Here is a 15,735-nt window from a genome sequence, read left to right as displayed (position 1 = left end):
CCCCGGCCCCCAAACACCCCGCCCCTTCTCGCCGTCCCGGGGCCGTCCCGGGGCCCCCCTTGGGGCGGGGGGCAGTGCCAGCCTCCAGGCTGCGGGTCAGCCTGTGCAGCGTCGCGATGGCGGCGGGGCGGCCCTGTGAGGGGACTGGGGGTGCCCTGGGGCAGGCTTTGTAGTCAGGCAAGGTGCTCCCCTCCGAAGTCCTTGCTGCTGCTCTCTCCTTCCTTCAGAAAGGAGGAGAGGGTTTCGGTAACGCCCGAAATAGCTCAGTGCTGGGGAAGGGACGCACCTGTGTCCCCAGTCCCTCAGGGACGGGACAGGAGGTAGGTGAGGGTGTGGCACTGGCATTACGCAGCCCACAGCCCTCCACAGGGGTACGGGTGGAGGAGGATGTTTTCCCGCACGGGTCTGGGAAGTTGGAGGCTTTTTCCAGGCTCTGCCTCCTCATGGGTTATTCTAGCACTTTTTTCCCTCTACTGCTGAGGGAAGATAAAAACCACAGAGCATTTTAAGCTACAAATGTGGCTCCCAGCACAAAACACCATGTGTCATTTCCTATATCTGCCTCCACAGCGCTGGTGTCACCTCATCTACGCTAAATTGCTCAGCTGAAGTTCAGAGGGGCATCTGCGGCAGGGGCGACTTCCCAGACAGATCACTAAACTTCCAGTCTCCTTTTCATAACCACAAGCCTATCTCCCCCATACTGTCAGGAAACCTAAGTTTGGAAAGATGAGACCTAATACGGCATGAGGGAGCTAGCTCTGGTGAGATTTAAGGCCTTGTGGAGTTGTTAGGCTAAGAGAGGGTGATGTTTTGCACTTGAATATCCACGGCATGCCCTACAATGGAGAGGAAGGGGTTTGTGCACTGACTGGAAAGACTGCCTGCATGCTAGCAATATCCAGCGTGAGACTTATCCCTATGGCTGGCAACAAGCTGTGCGACTAATTCAACAATGACAGGGTGTTGGGGTAGTTTTTACAGCTAGACAAAGGCATGGGCACCACTGAAAGCACCAGAGAGGAGGCCAGGACATGATTATTGGAACATAAGCCAGAGCTGCTAGCAGCTGCAGGAATCTGTCTCCATTTATGTTGACCCTAATTGGCCTTGGATCCAGACTGGATCAGTTTAAAATTCAAGGTTACAACTTGCCTAGCGTCTTTAGAGGTGAAGGCTCTCTTTTGTGCTCTCAGTGCCTGCTGCTAACGGGAACAGCTGGCTCTGGCTTAAATCAGTCACTGCACCTCCAAAGTACCTGCCAGGTCTCTCGCCACCACCCTGCGCTGACCCTGCCAGCTGAAGCCTCCTTTGAGCAGTGCCCCGGCTCCCAGCCACTGGAGATGCTCACCAGCCCCATGCAGCACACGCAAAGATCTGTGCCTCACGCCTACCGCACAAGGGAAGCACCGTGAGAGGAAAAAGCAGTGCCTTTGGGATTCAGGGAGCTTTGACCTTGCAGGCAAACAAGCAAGCAAAGTCTTAGCTCTGCTCACACTGGCAGGCAGTAAGTCAGCTCTCGGTACAGTCCTGGTGATCTCACTGTTATTTCTGCAAGCAGACACAGTGTGAGGTAGAGGTTGACACAGCTGTGTTCCCTCTCACCTCTGCTTCAACACCACAGCATGCCCATTCAACCTGCCCTGTTCTGCCTCACAAGCCCAGGGTTTCAGTTTCTCCTCACATGCCAGTCTGTCACTGGCCCAATGAATAATTGATGACACAAAGCCACTCCAGCAGAAGAGACTGAGGAAGAAGAAGAGACCTGCTACAGTAATGTGAGGAGTGATGACACCTTTTGGGAGGAAAAGGTTCATTCCCCCTCCTCAGGCAGATATTCACGTGGTATGGAAGAGGCTCAACACAGAGAGGGACCAGCCTCTCCAAGACAGGGACCATCTTGCCCCAGAGAGGCGACAGCCTGGGCACAGATGTGGAAAAATTTCTGTCTTGAGTTTTATGGAGCAGAGCCTTCAGCCTGGGTTTCTCCTCTCCCTGTGAAGCGCCCTATGTACTGGCTTCACACAGCTGGGGAATTGTCTCTATGGAGTTTCAACCAAAAGGTGCCTCCTCATCAAACCACTGCCTACAGCTTTGCCAAGCTGCAGCTGAGGCAAACAAATGTTTTCCTAACAATAATTCCCAACCACTTCCCACACGCTGCAGACAGGCTTTCCAGAAATGCTCTCTGCCCTCCTGCTCACACCACCAACTTCTGAACCTAGAGGCAAAGTTTCCAGTCAGTTTGAGAGAGGGGGAGAGGTCTCAAAGATTGCAGTTTGTGGCATCAAGCGCTGCATGACAGGGGAGGGCAATCCCATTGCCAGTACCAGCAGCAGTCCCCAGGCTGCCACACCCTGGTTTGTTTTTTTTTTTAAAAAAAAAAGGTGCACTAGGCACTTAACTATTACTGATGATCCCCACTTAGAGTTTCCTCCCCAGGTACAAGTTGACCGTAGCAAAGGAGTTTGCTGGATTTTCAGTTCAGAAGTCAGCTTGGCCCCTTTCTGCCAAGTAACAGCCTGGTGCGAGAGGTCCTGAGCAACTGATAGTCCTCCAGCATCAATATCAAAATTCCATTCTCTTCCCTGGTTCTTCTGTGTTCCTGCTCCTTCCCACTGAAAACAGGCATATCTGGAGACCTGGTGGATGCCTGACAGCTTTTTTAAATGTCTGAAAGGGGTTGCACATTGGTCAATGTCATGTTGTCCTCCTCCTTGGTTAGCAACACTTCTCTCAGTTGAACACATACAACTGCAGGAAGCAGAGCTGTCCTGTGCTCAGCAGTGTCAGACCCTGGAGTTTCTTAGTGCCAGGATTTATCTTTGTCTTTCCTAAATAGATGCACCATCATTTATTCTGCAAAAGGGTGGCTGACAGAGTCCCTCTTTGACACAGTTCATGCCTCGCTCCACTGAGCAGAATGGCTAAAAAGCTAAACTTGCCCTTCCGAGTTCCTGGTTCTCCAGCTTGGGCAGTGCCAGACAGACCCTGCAGACCCACAATGAAAACAAAAGCAAGCTGCATTTGTTGAATATTGCCAATCCAAATCTCACAAAATCAGGACATGAACCAAAGCAATTTTGAGAAAAAAAGGCTTGGCAAAAAAATGATGCTCTATAATTGATGAATAAAGGGGACCTGGTTCATGAAATAAAACTTCATTTTGTCCTTTTGTTTCTGAAGGACACAAACATTTTTCTCTGTCAGAGGTGATTTTTAAAATACAAATAAAACAGAGATTCTCAAATAACCAGATGACCAACGGAGCCAGTAATTTAAGGAATATACCAAGCAGCAGGAGACTCGTGATAACATTGCAAAAGTTTGTAATACTGTGTGTTATCAGTATAACAAGAAAAAATAGATTTATTGTCTTTGTAGATGGTTGGTTCAACAGCATTTGTGCAATATCCAATATATTTTCATCTACCCTTTTGTCTATGCTTCAGTTTCACTCAGGACTGGTGATCTTTTTACGTTACCAGGCATACTCTTTTCTCCAGGTAACTGCTACATTCATTAACCTTGCTGTTGACATCCCTCATCTCTCATTTAACATCCAAAGGAACAATTATAGATGTCTCTACGTGGTAGCTAACTGAAAAGCTCTGTAATACTGTGACATGTCTTTCTAAGTACAATTAGACAAGGATGTTTAAAAAAGCAGCTAGTCCTTTAATTAATAACTGCAGTTTCTCCACAGAGCTGAACTCTGAATGACCCTCAAGAGAGAGTAATTACTGTGATAGAGGCAGGAACAATGGGAAAAACATGATCAAACACTAAGCATCTGGTTTCAATTTCTCTTAACCGAGGGACAGCAGGCCAAATCTATGCTGGGGTCAGTGCTTTGCATCCCACTAACTGAACCTAGAGCAGCAAGGAGTGGGGTGCTGACATAGTTCCCCCTTCTCCTCCCACAGCGCTGCGTAACTAACACAAGGTGATGGAAGGGGGGTATTTCGTAAAGGGATTGCTTTCGAAGGCTGAAAGCCTCTTGAGCAAGATAGTCAGCAGTTTATGAGACGGGGCTGGGAGTGATTCAATACCAAAGGCAAAGACGTTTCACTGCTGTTGAAGAGTGCCCCCTGCTTCCCATACCAGCCTATAATCAGTGATGGTGGGAGAAGTAGGAACCTCTGCCTTCCTTCCAGACTCATGGCCACCTCTGACCACTCCCTGCTCTGGCATGTAGAGGCATTTTTTTTCAGGAGACAAATGGAGGCCATGCTGTGACTTGTCCACACAAAGAAAATCAGGGCCCTACCTTCACTCTCAGCTTCAGAAGGGGGGTCTCTGAAATCTAAGCAGCATATTTGAAAGTCCCCAGGGAAGAAGAACCATGGCCATATCTCTTCTGCATCTACACACACCTTCAGGTGCTGGCAGGCTCTCACCACAAACAGCCAGGGGTGGCTTTTCTGGATAGACTGCAAGGCGATTCTTCAGCCCCAAAACACGATATGCCAGGACAGGCTTCAAAAGTACCAAAGGGCTGCTCTGAACATATCTCAGTCCTGGAAGTACAACCAGATTAGCAAAGACCCTCCCTCCAATCCCTCCCAGACATGACTGTGGTTCCTTGCTCTTCACAGTAGCCTGGAAGGAGCTAATGACTGCCTGCTGTCCACAAGCTTAGCTCTTAGTGCTGAGTGCACCTGTCAGACAATTCCATGGGAAACAGGCCCTCAATACAGGTGGTGAGCTCTCTTGAAAGCACAGCCCTAAACATCTTAGGAAAAGAAGAAGAAAACAAAACAAAACAAAACAGGAAGCAAGTGCAACTAGCACTGATCCCTGTTCACTCAGACAGTCACTTTTAGGAATTAAATGCCAAGAACTCTCAGGACTGATATCAGTAAGGTCAACAATTATCATCCTGCAGAGAGTGACTGCTGTGAGAGGGAGGTCTCTGTGCTGAGTCCCATGCTGCTCAGTCACAGGATGACAGCATGGCTGGTTTGAATCCCTTTCCCTTACAGCAATGCAGAAAATAATCTGCCGCTAAGAAATGGGTATTCGCATACAAACATCTGTGGTAGTAATTACTGATGTTAATCTGCCTTTGTGCCCACAAGGGAAGGCATTATTGGTTTACAGGCAAGCAGTAAATAAAGTAATTGCCAGCAAAAAAGATGCATTTAAAATAACTGCAAGCAATCAGTTATGCTCAGATTGTGCAATTGAAGCAAGGAAGCCACAGTGTTGATAGTGAATGCTGATTTAAGTTAAGTACTTGGGCACTTGGGATGTTAGCAAAAAAAAAAACCACCCTACACCAGCATCCTTTTTTACTCTGAGAAATATAAATGCTGGCACAGCAATAGCATATATTCATAATTATTGCCAGAGATTTTATGCAATCTGGTGTCTTTGCTGCATTAGCTTGTATTTATTAAAAATCATTCTGCCATTCCTTTTTCTTCTGTATTCTTCATATGCATTTGTTTGCCTCAGCCTGCAGGAGAAATAGCTTTACTGCTTAAGATTTGTATTCATTCTTATTTGTATTAGTTCTTATTAGATATTTTTTTCTTCCCGAGGAATTGTTTGGTTCAGAGATGACAAGAAAATTAGTTCTGTCTTCTGTCTCCAATCCAATCAGAAGCACAAAGCACATGTTTAAGCTTAGCTTCTGAAGAATACCAGTGACTTCACATGGCTAAAAATAAGCCTAAAATTAAGTGTATTTTTGTGTGCTGTGCTGAAACTGGCCCTCCAGCAGCCTGCTGGGGTATTGTCCATTCCTGTCTCTTCCAGCAGCAAGCTCTAAAGTTGGAGTGAAACGATCAGATGTTTCAACAGAAGTTTGTTTAGTGGAGAAGAAAAGCCAGGCCATAAAGAAGGAGTATTTCTTCAAGTTTGGGCCACGGTCTGCACACAGCAGAGAAACAAAGCGTAGCAGAGAAGACTGCAAAGACTAGAGCTCATGCTCTGAGGCTCCACAAGTTCCAGGAACCCAGAGGGGAAAGCATTTCCTCTACAGTAGCATAGTGTCTCCCCAGAGCTCTCCCCAGGAGAAGGTGATTCACTAGTCACACTACTTTTGTCTTTTCTCAATAAATCAAACCACTCCTGTCCTCCCTTGACAACAGCTCGTAGCCACAACCTCACTACAGCTAGGTCCAAGGGTGTTAGGACACAGCACAAATCTGGGTGTTCACTAAGCATGATAGCACCCCTTCACTATACATATACATATTTATGATTAAGGCCCTTTGTGGGGAGCAAGACTACACATCTCTAATGCTTGCAAGAACCCACAATTAAAGGGCCATCTGGAACCTCAAGCTTTTGTCGGTTGAAGTGAGCTCCTCTGCCATGTTCCCAGCACAGCCAAGCCAGCTGGCAGCCAAATGCCAGACTGCTCTGGGTTGCATGGCGCTGTGCAGACAGACACAACAGTCACAACTGGGTTTTGGGTTTTTTGGTTTGTTTTGGGGGTTTTTTGAAGAGACAACTGTTGTGATGTCAAATAATTGCATGGATTTCTTGTTGGAAGACAAAGCATTGGTGCACAGCCTGGGTGTATTCACAGTCTCCATATATGTACAACCTCTGTGTTGGGTTTTGAAGTGGTTAGAGCTTCTGCCTGCTCAGCATTTCAGAGCAGCAAATTTGCCTGATTAAGGCTTTTTTTGGTCTGGGGAAGCAAAACTCTGGTCTATGAAACTTCTGAGTGCAGAGAACAGCCTGTTCTCAAGGGATTGACTTACCAGCATGATTCCTGGCTGCTTCTCATTAGAAAGGACTTAAGCTCTTTTCTACATTGTGCTTGTTGGATTTGAAGGATTGGGAAGGGGCAGGGACATCTATTATGTTTAACAACTGCAAGAAAGAAATTCTAAGGAAGTCAAGGTAGCTCACAAAAAAACCCACAGTCACCCATACCAGACAGACTGAGATCCTTGGCCATTGAGACTTTTCCCTCACGAGGGAAGTGAAATCATGAACAACCCCAAAATTCACCCAGCCAGCTGTTCACATGCTGCTCTACACATGTACATTCATTAAAAAGACCAGCCCACTCCAAAAAATCAAAGGGCCTTTCAGAAGAGTACATATCACTAATTAAACTAATACACAGAAAGTGCCACAGTTAATCCTTACACCATGCTGCATCCCACATTTATAGCTAGTCATCCTTCAGGTTTCAGTAAGCTCAAGCGCGCAAGCAAAGACTCACTTTCAGAGCAGTACTTTTACTCAAACAAGAACATGGTTATTTGTGAATGCACAAGACTGCTTCACATCCAGTGGCTAGCAGTTGGTTTGCTCCAGTTCAAAAGTTTCAGTCATCCAAGCGGGAAGACGGAAAGCCAGATCACAGCACGCAGTGCAGCTGATGACACAGAGCTGTAAAATGCCACCAGCACAAACCTTACAGAGGAACCTTGGAAGGGTACAAGGAAGAGCAAAGAATGGTCTCAGCACCTAGGAGGCCAACACTTACCTGTGAAGCTGTTCAAGCAAAAACTTGCACAACCTTTTCCCAGCAATCTCGCTAACACATACTTTTGTAAAAGGGACTGAATGCACTTGGCTGGCTAGCTTACAAGGGTCCATTTGAGCAGGAAGAATTAAATTGTGTGAACATATCCCTTCTCAGATTGCCAGCTGGATAATACTTAAGTTTTTATGAACACAACAGCAGGGCAGGGACAAGGAAGATTTAGTTTCATTGCAATTTATTGGAGGGTCAAGTGCCCAGCTCCTGTAGGAAAAGCTTCATGGATCAGGCCTTTCACTTAAAATCAGTCACAATGCCATGTGTTGGTAGATCTCAGTTCCACCCTGGCTGGATGTTTTGGCCTCCTCACAAACCTCAGTGCACAGACTTGACACAGTCACAGTTCTTTGTTCAGCAAATGCCTTCCACTGAAATAATTAAGATCAGGATTAAGGAGCTTTGGTATAGCTTTGCAAGGAAACGTGCAGAGACCCGCTGCAGGATCCCCTCCATTGTCTCTGGCGTGCTGCTGGTTTTATAAGCATTAAGTATTTCACAAGCATTCAGTAATATGTTAGGTAACATTTTCTTCATTCTCTACCACTCAAAAAATGTTTTTCTCAAACATGAAAGCTCAGCTTTTACAAGTCTAGTTATTGGAATATATTCATATTTGCAGAAAAACCTTCAAATAAATGTCCTTTAGCCTCTAGCCAAAGTCTCTTGCCATCTGTATGGGCACAGAGAATCCTGTGAAATACAGTCAGCCAGACCATTTTCCAGTTAGATAGTTGTATGGGCAGTTCTGTCTCAGTGGGACTGAAAGATAAAATCCTCAGTTTAAGTCAATGGTAAGATTCATAGGATCAAGCACATAAAGACATGGACAATAGAAATGGCAGGTGAAAGCATGAAAACATCAGTAGGTAGTGCTGCTATGGGCCATGTTCCCAAGTTTGCTTTCATTGTATGAAAATAAACATGGGGCATGTGTTCTTTTGGAAAATAATATATTTAAGTGTGGGAGATTTTGTCATCTGCTCTCAGCTTTGGTGATTGCTAACCTGTATTGCAGAGCTATTCTCTGGGCACAGAGTTTCAGAGTTTGGTTGCACTTCCCAGAAAAGTCACCATTATTGCAGTCCCTCTCACATTATCTAAGTACCTCCCCTCCAGGCCTGTTATCCACATTTGTCTAAAGATAATTACACTTAGCACAGCCCCGCGCTGGTTCCTGCAGGGTTGGAAAGCCAGCCTGCAAAGCTCTAATCTCTGCACGGCACTCAGGACGGAAACCAAGGCCTGCAAGAGGGACAACAGTTTTTGCCGTCACTAAGCAACGAGATAGCAAACCTCAGATGCTGAAAAATGAGTAATCACGCTCCCTTAAGCTAGGAGATTACCTTTGAAATACCTCAAAACCAATACAGACTAAATGCTTTTTTAATCTGCTTTTTGATTCCTTTTTAAAATATATCCATCATAGATCAGGGTTAGATATCCCAGTTTTCCTCTGCCAAACTGGCAGCCAGAACCAAACTCAGTATAACGAATAACAGGGTTTGCGTATGTTCACAGAAGGGGCTAGAACTTGAATAAAAATCTGCAAACTATTGTGAGATCTCTGAGAGGAAACCAAATCCATAAAGGTTAGCAAGGCTGTGATGATACATTACTGCACCAGCGCAGCTGCAACCTGTAGTACTCAGAGATATTTATGAGGGAAAAGGTGTTTCTTGCTAGACTAAGAATAAACTAATAAACCCACACACATATGAACACACACACAGAGACACCTATCCAATAAACAAGTAACTACCTGAGTAACTGAGAGCAGCACGGGGAATAAAAATTATTCATGAGCCTATCTTCTTGAGAGATCACCATTTTTAAAAGCTAAATTACCACTCAGATGTTTAAACAGTTACTTCCCCATCAGGCAGGCAGTCTCATTTGGAGAATGCACTGACATTACACGTTCAACCCTTCCTCTTTTCAAATGCCAGAGACCTCTAAAATCGTCGGGGACAGAATGAGGAGAAGTTAGGCAGCTGGATGAGGAATTAATTAACCACACTGACACTTGATATTTTCTTTCCAGTTATTCTGCATCATTTCATGTCAGGTCAAAGTATTCCACCAGGCACTTAGACACTGGCTGTTAAACTTCAGGACTCCAGCTGAACATTTTTTTTTTACCTAGTTGGAAATCACTCAGCAACAAAAAGGCCTTATTTACCACAGCTGCACTTCACTGAAAATAGAGAGCAACTAAGCATGCCTCGAGGCAGTCTTTACAAGTATGCCAGGGCCACTTCAGCATCAAGCAGCACTATCTACCTAGAAGTCCCACTGTGCCGAGCAAAGCAAGCACAGTCCTGCTGTGCTGAGTCTGTACAAGGCAAAAAGCCCAGAGTCTTTACAGTCCAGCACTCCAGTTCTGGGCTTGAAAACACACAGGCCACCAAATAATGCCACTCTGCCAGGTGGGGTAATGCTTCCTTGATGCAAACAGCAGAAGCAGGACTAACACCTTAACTATCCCTAACTTTCAAAGATGTAAGGACATGTCTCCTGAACCCTTTGTTGGCTTCCTGAGGAAAAATTCAATTCTCCTCCAAAAGCATTCATCTAAACTACTCCCAAATCCACCTTCTCTTTTTTCTTCAAGTTCTAGGATAAAACTTTGCTTTGATAAATAAGGCTCTGGACAAGAAGGTAGAACATTAAAGCCCTGTCTTTCTGCTGCTTGCCACAGCGTCCCTCTGCCTAGGTCTTGTTGTTCATGTTACACGGTAATTTGAAGCTCTGAGTGGTAAGAGCTCTTTTCCTTCTCCTCTGCTGGTACAGCATCTGCAGACACAAGCAAGGAGTTCAGTGCTTAAGCACCACAATACCACAAATCATTGGAGTTCACTGGACTGAAGTCAGGTAGCACTGGGTGAAGTCCTGTTCTGTATGATCTTTCTGCCTCTTTCTCGAAGATGAGAACTTTCCTGGAGAAGTAAACTGCGAATTTGAGGGAGCTGTCAATATGGCTATTAATTGAACTTCTGGTACAACTGATAGCTTCCAAAACCAGCACAAGCAAGGTTATTGCTCAAGAACACACAACATAGCTGAAAACATTGAATGAGATTTGAATCAAGGCCCAGAATCAGAAGAGGGAGATCGACAACATGCCTAATACCTCTCCTTTAATTGCATATTCCTCTCCTCTCCTCATTCTTCTCCTCTTTTCTTTTTCTTTCTTCCCTCAGCATATTTCCTTTTAACCACAGGGGGAAAGTCCTTCCAGGAGGTCATTATTACAAAGGAAAAAGCACATTCCATGTATTTCTGATTGATTGACATTAATGACTTGTTTTGTGCCAGGTAGTAATCCACCCTCACACATATTAATTAACAATATCCACTTTAATAATGTCAGGAATTCAGGCTTTCCTCCCCCCACCCCAAAAGATTTTGACTGTAAAAGGGTCCAATATTTCAAGGTCACCCCAGCAGTCTCAGTTTTGGACATAATTCACCCCTCTACTTGCACAGATGTAAAGGAGTGGTTCTAACTTAGGTCAAACTCAGTACATTCTCTCCCACTGCCAGATCAAAGCGCCTGCTAGCACCCTAGTTTCCAGAATCACAGGAGAAACTAAAACAGTCTCTTTCTATTATGAATGCTAGTTTGCAGGCTGCTTTAGAAGAGAAAAAGAAGGTTGCAGACCTCTTACAATGATACAGATTATAGCAGAAAAGATGCAGAGAAAATCTACACATTACTTCTGCTGCCTGAAACCCAGGAGCTCTTACATCTGCTTCTAAAAGTCCATTAAGAGATAATTTAGGCTGCTTAGAAACCCCATCTGCCTCATCATGAGCAAGACTGGGGCCCTCCCAAGGGGGTTTCCATAGCCAACATGGGTAGGGGAACATCATGTCAAAGGCAGGTGGAGCAATGTGGATGATCACTGAATTAAGCCAAAAGGCTGTTCTTAAGACATAGTGTCTGTGTAACTGGACATCCCCTAGCAGAGGGTACAGGGAAGGAAGAGCAGAGAGGGTTCTCACTATGGGAGGAGCACTACCAGGGGAAGCACAGCCCTTTGCACAAAGCAGAGCTGGGGTTTGCAGGGAATCCACAGAACAGAAGAGGCTGAGAGAGTGGCCATGGGGAAAAGGAAACATGAGGAACCTCTAAGCTGCCCCTGTTCTTCTCCCCTCCTGACTCCAGCCTGGAGATCAGGCAGGGTCTGGAGATGCCTCCAACTCTGATCCCTTGCTGTTTTCCCTTCCCTGCCTGGGCCTAACCAGCTCAGTCACATGTGACTCACTGCTGGGATGAGAAGAGTTGAAACCTGTGGCCAGCGGGGGCAGTCCCACTGAAGACAGAGTAATTGCCACTGCAGTCCTCTCTGACCCTGACCCCACATGAAAGCCACTTTCTCTAAAACCCTCTTACCCATGCTCAAGAAAACAACAGCCCAACCAGTCCCCACAAGCAGCCATCCTCTGTTGTGATGCCTGCACCGTTGGATTTAAGTGGTGAAAAAGTGTCTGCTGCTCTAGGAGTCATTCAGTTGCCAAACAGTTGAGGTTAGAGATTCTGGAAAGAAAAAAAGCAAGCAGAAGTAAACCAACAGCTGGTCTCAGGATGACAGAGAAGTCCCAGGCCATGTGGGTATTTGGGGACATGGCCCATAAAATGAGAGTGGTTGGCTAGCTCTCAACTTCATGAGACAAAACTCGTCCCAGGGAGCACCCAGTGTAAGTGACTGGAGGGAATGGGAAGAAAGAAGTGAGATGATTTACCTAGTGCTCTCAGGCAACCATTAGCAGGGCTGAGCCCAGGGATCCAGCTGCTGAATCCCAGCCTCATGCATTTTCTTTCTCTTGGGCACACCATGGTCTTGATAAACAAGTAACACTTGTTTCTGCAGCTGCTGCTTCTAGGCTGGAAGTAGTTCTCACATATCTCTCTCCATGTGTCTATTCCCATTAATATCAATTTTAAAAGAACCTCACTGCTTTCTTATTGAAGTTGTCTTTTTGAAGACATTTCAACCTTTTCAATCTTATTGAAATTGTCTTACTGACATCCTCACTGCCAGCCATACACAATTAAATAGAAGAAATAAGAGGCTTTAGCTGTAATTGTGGTTTTGCCTGTTTTGTAAAGAAGTCATCCTGTGAAGACTGACACAGCTGAATACCTGCCCTGATCACCAACCAGTTCTCTCAGTGGGAGTTTTAAGAGTGAAAAATTGAATTGCAGTTTTATAATACATTGAGTGCTTAGAGGCAGGCAAAATGACATCTAAAAGCACAGGCACAAACAATGATAACTTTCAAGGGGGCATAAAGAATTCTGAAGAGTTACCCTGTGAAGGACGACAAGGTCCTTAAAGAACATTGTCCAAATCTAACCACTGCCCTTATGACAGTCAACAAAACCTGCCAAGCCACTGAAATGAAGTAGCAACTACCACAAGCTCTATGCTTCCTATGTAGGAGTACTGCACTTTCAGTAGACAAAAAAAGAAGGGGCAAGGGTGTGTACAGAACCACACATACATTTCATCTGCTTTATCCTTTGGCTTCTCTGTGAGACCTATAGGACCAGCCCAGCCCTATAAAACTTCGCAGACCCCTCACATTTGCTTGCAGGTACTCAACATAAGCTGGCAAGTCTCTTTTTTTCCTCTCCTTCCCAATCCATGAAAACACACTGGCCAATGTCCCAGTTCAGTCCCTGCCTTCATTCCGTTCACCTCAGTGCTTGGGCACCAATCCAACCCTTCCTCTGACCATGTGACAAGGGAGCACTCCTTGCAACTCCACTGCGTGAGTGTCTCACTGGATGGAAGCCTGTCATCTCCCCTTCCCAAAAACCCACTTATGTATCTTTTCTCTAATATTCACAGCATGGTCAGGAAGTTGCCTTCTTTCCCTTCTTGCCCACCCTGGCAATCAGACAACCCTCCCCACTGTTGCAAGCGGCCAGATATGGTGTGTTATGTAAGCCCTGTGGCTCAGCCAAGCTCAGCACTCCTCCTCAGCTGGGATCAGGCTGGGTAAAACCCATCTGACCGACATTCCCAGGAAGGCTTGTTATTTACCTGGAGCTGCAATCCCACGGCAGAGAGTGTGATGTGAAGTAAAGGCAGCTACGGATCTACAGCATCTACAGCAATAAACACAAACCAGGAAACACGGAGCTGGTCTGGTAACCTGCCACACCTTGACTTGGGGCATGACCGTGAGGAAGTGCTCTCCAGTGAGACATCTTTGTAACACAACATCCCCAATGTTGAGTACAGTGGAGTCAAGATGAACCAGGTGCAGAAGGGGAGGTAGTGCAGAGAGATGCCAGATTCTGTGAAGGCATCTGGGGTCACGAGTGAGACCACATTCCTTGCAAAGCCCCGACAAGCACAGTCCTGTCCACAGCTGTGCCAAGGCCAAAGTTTTCTCAGTCTCTCCATGACACCTGTTGGAAAACAAGGGAACATAAGACCCACTTGATTATCCTGTGGCAGAAGTCCAGGCATGAGGATACTTCAACAGCATGTCCCATGGCATGGCAAGTAAACAATCCGCCAGTGCAGGTGCCAGAGTACTATCTCTATTGCAAGAACCCACTGTCTGTTTAAGCAAAGGCCCTGGCTTATAAAAGATGGGACTTCTCCACCACTACCCCCACACGCACCCCCTTAAATGGTAAGTTTTTATCATCCATTTGCCATATATATTTTATCAAAGACAGAGACCTAGCCTGGAAGTTTCCCAGATGCCAACAGGTCACATCCAGCTGGTGTCTGAGAGCTGAATAAGCAAGCAGAGCCAGTTCTCCTTCATATGGGGACTATCTCCTTGACTCTTCTGGATGCTTCAGGGATATACCTCCAAAAACACATGCGCACTAGGGACTAACTACCAAGAGATATAAAAGCTAGGGAGCCATCTGCTCTTTCTGCATTGACACATCTCCTGGCCTAAAGTTCAGCACTGCCCCTGTGTTCCTACTTGGCTCCACCCATTTCAGCTGAGTTCACAGCTGTCCCAGGATGTATGCAAAGGTAGATTCCTTTCCTTCCAAAACTACACTTTCTGCATATTACCCTAAAGAGTTTTATTGGAGGTGAGAGATAGAAATAGATTTCTAACAGTTATTTTTTCCACACTTTTTTCTTTCCTGCTACAAATCAAACCATCTGTTTCTCTCAGGCTTCTCAGACTTCAGAAGATTCAGAACAATGTTCATATCTGCTGATGCATACCAAAGGACAACAGGATCACCCTGGAATGCAAAAATCATTGCATTACATCTCATTTAGCAGAAGACAGAAAGCCCTGGCTTCACCTCCCTTTACTACTTTCTGCCTCTGCCCCAGGTCATGGGGCCTGCGCACCAACTCTTTGCACCAGGTGACACACGGTCTCCAGGTCTATAGCAACCCAAAATTGCAGTCTTCCAGATCACTGGCCTCCTCATGTTGCAGTGTCAAAGTTACTCCTCACCTGCTGTCCCTAGGACAAAGTCAGCACCCCGCTCCAAAAGCCCTGATCTTCCAATGCACATCAATAAGTAATCCTACCAGTTAGGACTTGCTTCTTAGGGCTTGTATAGATAGCAGAGGGGGGTGCAGAGGACAGGTGGAAGGAAGGTGGTGGGAGACATCATGAGGAACATGGCAGTGCCTTAGCCACATGTGTATTTTGTAGGACAGAAACGCATCTCCTAGCCTTAGTAAGGAGAGGGCTAACCTTCCCTCCTTTGCACAGCACAAAACTTGCAAAGACTAGGGCTTACAAAAACAACCCAGACAAGGAATGGGGTCAGAAATGTAAATATGTGCAGTATTACACTGTGAAAATACATCATGACATTTCACCTGAGCATCTTTGCAGTAAAAACACCCTGCCAAGCCATTCAGTAATTCTCCCAAAATACTATCATTCCCAGGTCAGACAAACTTTTCCCCAGCTCATTAGGATGGTGATGTAATGCTCCAAAGAACAATTGCTGACAAATGCTCCCAAACCCCAAAATTCTGGGACCACGGAAAGAGGGGGGGACCCATGAGGCAGTCACTCAAGCATGGGTTTGAAGCACAAACGTGCAGACAAATAAACCACATGCATGATCAGTTTATTCTGGAATGAATTCATGCCCTTCAGCATGCAATGAAACAACAGATCCAGATTCCCTACAAACACAGCAGGAAGAGGCACATCTGGTTTATCCTGTTCAGATGTGAAGCAGTTTGCCAGGAAAGGCAATGGAC

The 15,735-nt window shown here is 45.8% G+C and overlaps 1 non-coding gene across 1 annotated transcript; it reads right to left on the bottom strand.

Annotated features, from left to right (window-relative positions):
• Window positions 1-15,107: 15,107 nt before the first annotated feature.
• On the bottom strand, window positions 15,108-15,235 carry LOC113478971. The gene has a single exon (XR_003398178.1). It is a non-coding gene; the product is annotated as a U6atac minor spliceosomal RNA (small nuclear RNA).
• Between the last annotated feature and the right edge of the window lie 500 nt (window positions 15,236-15,735).

This window comes from Athene cunicularia, assembly GCF_003259725.1.
Source record: "Athene cunicularia isolate RWA chromosome 3 unlocalized genomic scaffold, athCun1 chr3_part1, whole genome shotgun sequence".
NCBI classification, from domain to species: Eukaryota; Metazoa; Chordata; class Aves; order Strigiformes; family Strigidae; genus Athene; species Athene cunicularia.
Note: the sequence above shows the minus strand (reverse complement) of the source record. Positions and strands in the feature narration are given on the sequence as shown.